This window comes from Rhinopithecus bieti, unplaced genomic scaffold, assembly GCF_001698545.2.
Source record: "Rhinopithecus bieti isolate Rb0 unplaced genomic scaffold, ASM169854v2 scaffold_6710, whole genome shotgun sequence".
NCBI lineage: Eukaryota > Metazoa > Chordata > Mammalia > Primates > Cercopithecidae > Rhinopithecus > Rhinopithecus bieti.
The window spans coordinates 3112041-3117690 of NW_016805362.1; the positions used below are offsets into that span (position 1 = coordinate 3112041).

Sequence of the window (5650 nt, forward strand, 5' to 3'; positions counted from 1 at the left end):
TGGGCAACAAGAGCGAAACTCCCTCTTTTTTCTTTCCTTTTTTTTGGAGATGGAGTCTCACTCTCTCGCCCAGGCTGGAGTGCAGTGGCGTGATCTCGGCTCACCGCAAGCTCCGCCTCCCGGATTCACGCCATTCCCTTGCCTTGGCCTCCCCAGTAGCTGGAACTACAGCGCCCACTACGGCGCCCTGCTAATTTTTTTGTATTTTTAGTACAGACGGGGTTTCACCGTGTTATCCAGGTTAGTCTCAGTCTCCTGACCTCGTGATCCGCCCGCCTCGGCCTCCGAAAGTGCCGGGATTACAGGAATTATCTCATGTAATTATTAAATGAAATTCTAGCAAGTTATATGTATTTCACCTTCTATTTTAAAAGAGCTGTAATTCCAGATAGCAAAATATATGTTTTGGTTATGGGATACTCTTGTTTTGAGATGGGGCTGGCTGTGTTGCCCAGGCTAGCCTCAAACTCCTGGGCTCAAGCAATCCTTCCACTTCAGCCTCTTGAGTATCTGGGATTACGGAGACAACACCACATCAGGCTGGGATCTTTCATTCTTACATTTCTTTCATGATGGGTTACATGAAATAGTTAACACTATTCAAATTGTGGTGAAATGTCATAAGGTTTCATTGTGTTGTTAGCTACTTAGCTAACAACAACAACAAAAGATTTATATAATCCCTAGATTGTAAAAGTTGTGACTATAGCAGATATATTTTTCTGTTACGACATTAATGTACCGCTTCTCCGAGAAAACACCAAATGGCGGATGCCGCCCGCGCAGCGGGCGGGGGCGGGCGGGGGAGGCGCCAGAGGCCCCGGGGGCCCTGGGAAGGGAAACCGCTGTGGCTTCCGCGGAGGGATTCGGCAGTGGCATCGGGATCCGGCAGTGGCATCCGGATCCGGGTCACGGCTGTGGATGGGGCCCAGGCCGGGGTCGCGGCCGTGGATGGGGCCCAGGCCGGGGTGGTGGCCGTGGATGGGGCCGTGGCCAAGACCGCGGAGCTCGCGGAGGCAAGGCCGAGGATAAGGAGCGGATGCCCGTCACCACACTGGGCCCCCTGGCCAAGGACATGAAGATCAGGTCCTTGGAGGAGGAGATCTATCTCTTCTTCCTGCCCATCAAGGAATCTGAGATCATTGACTTTCTCCTGGGGGCCTCTCTCAAGGACGAGGTTTTGAAGATTATGCCCGCGCAGAAGCAGTAGATCCGCCCGGGCCGGCCAGCGCATCAGGGACTACAACGGCCACGTTGGTCTGGTTGTTAAGTGCTCCAAGGAGGTGGCCGCCGCCATCCGCGGAGCCATCATCCTGGCCAAGCTCTCCATTGTCTCCATGCGCAGAGGCTACCGGGGGAACAAGATCGGTAAGCTGCACGCCATCCCTTGCAAAGTGACAGGCCGATGCAGCTCTGTGCTGCTGCGTCTCATCCTGTCGCCCAGGGGACACTGGCATCGTCTCAGAGCCTGTGCCCAAGAAGCTGCTCATGATGGCTGGTATCTATGACTGCTACACCTCAGTCAGAGGCTGCATTGCCACTCTGGGCAACTTTGCCAAGGCCACCTTGAATGCCATCTCTAAGACCTATAGCTACCTGACCCCCGACCATCTGGAAGGAGACTGTATTCACCAAGTCTCCCTATCAGGAATTCACTGACCACCTCCCCAAGATCCACACCAGAGTCTCCGTGCAGAGGACTCAGGCTCCAGCTGTGACTACAACAAAGGGTTTTTATACAAGAAAAATAAAGTGAATTAAGCCTGTTACTGTCAAAAAAAAAAAAAAAAAAAAAAAAAGGCATGAATGTACTGGGTATGATTTGAACTGGATTTGTTTCAAGCCTACAAGTCTCTCTCTCTGATAAGTGCCATCAAAAAACACTGGGTGGCTGGGCGCAGTGGCTCACGCCTGTAATCCCAGCACTTTGGGAGGCCGAGGCGGGCGGATCATGAGGTCAGGAGATCGAGATCAGCCTGGCTAACACGGTGAAACCAAGTCTCGACTAAAAATACAAAAAATTAGCTGGGCGGGGTGGCAGGCCCCTGTAGTCCCAGCTACTCCAGAGGGTGAGGCAGGAGAATGACGTGAACCCGGGAGGCGGAGCTTGCAGTGAGCCGAGATCCACTGCACTCCAGCCTGGGCAACAGAGTGAGACTCCCTCTCAAAAACAAAACAGAACGGTGAAATAATGTTTACTTAATTTACTCAACACATATTTATACCCCAAAAGGAGTCTTGTGGAGAACAGAGATGGATGCGTACTGTGGGTCCTTGCCTGCCCCTTGAGAGGCAGCATATAAATGTCATTCATGTTAACTTACGTGTGGAAAAGTACCCAAGCTGCTCTTAGCTTTCTCCCTCCTCCTCCTCCTTCTTCCCCTCCCTCCCTCCCTTCCTTGGTCCCTCCCTTGCTCCCTCCCTCCCTCCTCTCCCACTCTCCCTCTCTCCCTCCTTTTCTCCATTCCCTCCTTCCTTCCTGGCTAATCAAGTGAAGCAGTGGGAGTGGAGAAGGAACTGAGAAGTCTATAACTGGTTGTGATCAATTAGTTGTAAACACCACTGCACTCAGACCAGCCCTTAGTTTTCTCTAATGTCTCATTTTAAAGCTTTTGTTTAGGAATGTATCTAAATCTTTTTTTTTTTTTTCTTGTTTTTGAGACAATCTTGCCCTTGTCGCCCAGGCTGGAGTGCAGTGGCACAATCTCGGCTCACTGCAGCCTCTGCCTCCTGGGTTCAAGCGATTCTCCTGCCTCAGCCTCCAGAGTACCTGAGATTGTAGGCGCCCACCACCACACCTGGCTAATTTTTGTATTTTTAGTAGAGACGGGGTTTCTCCATGTTGGCCAGGCTGGTCTTGAACTCCTGACTTCAAGTGATCCGCCCACTTCGGCCTCCCAAAATGTTGAGATTACAGGCATAAGCCACCATGCCCAGCCAGGAACACCTTTCAGAATCTGATGAAACCACTTAACTTTCCTTAGAAAAAATACACACAAGGCCAGGGGTGGTGGTTCATGCCTGTAATCCTAGCACTTGGGGAGGCTGAGGTGGGTGGATCACTTGAGGTCAGGAGCTCTAGACCAGCCTGGCAAACATGGAGAAACCCCATCTGTACTAAAAATACAAAAATTAGCCAGGTGTAGTGGCGGGCGCCTACAATCCCAGGTACTCTGGAGGCTGAGGCTGGAGAATCACTTGAACCCCAGGAGGCAGAGGTTGCAGTGAGCCGAGATCGCGCCACTGCACTCCAGCTTAGATGACAGAGTGAGACCCTGTCTCAAAAAAGAAAAGAAAAGAAAAAAAACAGGCGGGCGGCGGGTGGCTCAAGCCTGTAGAACTCCAGCACTGTTGGGAGGCGAGACGGGCGGATCACGAGGTCAGGGCAGATCGACGACATCCTGGCTAACACAGTGAAACCCCGTCTCTACTAAAAAAAGCTACAAAAAACTAGAGCCGCGTCGCGAGGTGGCGGGGCCCGGCTTGTAGTCCCAGCTACTTGGGAAGGCTGAGGGCAGGAGAATGGCGTCAACCCGGGAGGCGGAAGCTTGCAGTGAGCTGGATCGCGCCCACTGCACTCCAGCTGGTCCCACAAGCCAGACTCTGCTCATAAAAAAAAAAGGAAAAAAAGAAACAACACAAAAAAACACACACAAATGCAAGCACATCAAGTTCTGAATGTATGTTCAAAGGGTTATGATCTCTCTTAAAGTTTATCCATTACCCCCTAGCCATGGACCCTAGTTAAAACCCATTTCCTTAAACTAGCTACTCTAAAGAATATCTTATTTTAGAGGGGATACAATCATTACATAGAAAGTTGAATTAGATAATTTTAAGACATTACTCAACCTAGAGATAGGTACATTACTAAAGAGAATAAAAAAGCAGAAAGATTGACTACTTTTTTGGGGGGGGGTTTTGTTTGTTTTTGAGACAGTCTTGCTCTGTTGCCCAGCCTTGAGTGCAGTGACATGATCTCAGCTCACCTCAACCTCTGCCTCCTGAGTTCAAGCAATTCTCCTGCCTCAGCCACCTTGGGTAGCCGGGATTACAGGCGCCCACCACCATGCCTGGCTAATTTTTTTGTAGAGATAGGTTTCACTATGTTGGCCAGGCTGGTCTCGAACTCCTGACCTCAGGTGTTTCACCCGCCTCAGCCTCCCAGCCTGGGATTTCAGGCATAAACCACTGCACCCAGCCCAATAAATAACTTTTAGCAATCTTCCCACACCTTAAAATTAACTCTAATTGCATTTTACTGTGGAAATTGTAGAGCATTTTCTAAATCTCTCTCTATAGACTAAAGGCCATAGAATGAAAATTGTTTCACTAAAGGCCGTAGAATGAAAATTGTTTCACTAAATAAAATTTTGGTTATGGCTGGATGCGGTGGTTCACTCCTGTAATCCCAGCACTTTGGGAGTCCGAGGCGGGCGGACCACAAGGTCTGGAGTTTGACATCAGCCTGGCCAATATGATGAAACCCTGTCTCTACTAAAAATACAATTAGCTGGGCATGGTGGCGGGCGCCTGTAGTGCCAGCCACTGGGGAGGCTGAGGCAGGAGAATCACCTGAGCCTGGGAGGCAGAGATTGCAGTGAGCTGAGATCGTGCCACTACACTCCAGCCTGGGTGACAGAGCAAGATTTCATCTCAAAAAAAAATAAAAAATAAAAATTTAGTTAGCACTTTGTTCTCTCATGACACACGTCTGTCATCTAAAAGTACAGTAGGCTGGGTGCAGTGGCTCACACCTATAATCCTAACACTTTGGGAGGCCAAAACGGGAGGATGGCTTGAAGCCAGGACCAGCCTGGGCAACATAGAAAGACCCCGTCACTACAAAAAAATTGAACAATTAGCTGAGAGTGGTGGCAGCACCTGTAGTCCCAGCAACTCTGAAGGCTGAAGAAGGGGGATGAACTGAGCCCAGGAGTTAGAGGCTGCAGTGTTCTGTTTTGTTTTTGTTTTGACACGGGGTCTTGCTCTGTCACCCAGGCTGGAGTGCAATGGCGCCATCTCGGCTCACTGCAGCATCCGACTCCTGGGTTCAAGCAATTCTCCCACCTCAGCCTCCCGAGTAGCTGGGATTACAGAGGTGCACCACCATGTCCAGCTAACTTTTGTATTTTTAATAGAGACGGCGTTTCACCATGTTGGCCAGGCTGGTCTCAAACTCCTGACCTCAGGTGATCCACCCACCTCCACCTCCCAAAGTACTTGCATTACAGGCGCGAGCCACCGTGCTCGGCCGAGGAGGCTGCAGTGTTATGATCACACCACTGCATTCCAGCCTGGGCAACAGAGGAAGACCTTGTCTCCCAATAAATAAATAAAAGAGTAAGTCTTAGTTTACAGAGGGCTTAATTTAGTTAACTTTTACTTAAAATAGAATTTAACGTTCTTTTTTCACACCAATTCAGTCTGTTTTGAAAGTCAATTCATAGAATTGACTTAAATATACTCGGTACTAAAGAAGTTCTAAGAATAACTTATATGGAAAGATTTCTGCTTTGTAGCTGTCAAAATAGATTACAAACTAATGTATCCTTTATTGGACTTGTGCTACAAAAAAAATTGATGTAAACCCTGTGTACATTTAATCAAAACATTACAATATTACTCTGAAAGTGGTGAATTTTGGCCG

The 5650-nt window shown here is 49.1% G+C and overlaps 1 pseudogene; it reads left to right on the forward strand.

The window, feature by feature from the left end:
* The first annotated feature begins 736 nt into the window (after positions 1-736).
* On the forward strand, positions 737-1915 carry LOC108529750 (40S ribosomal protein S2 pseudogene; annotated as a pseudogene).
* Positions 1916-5650: the final 3735 nt, after the last annotated feature.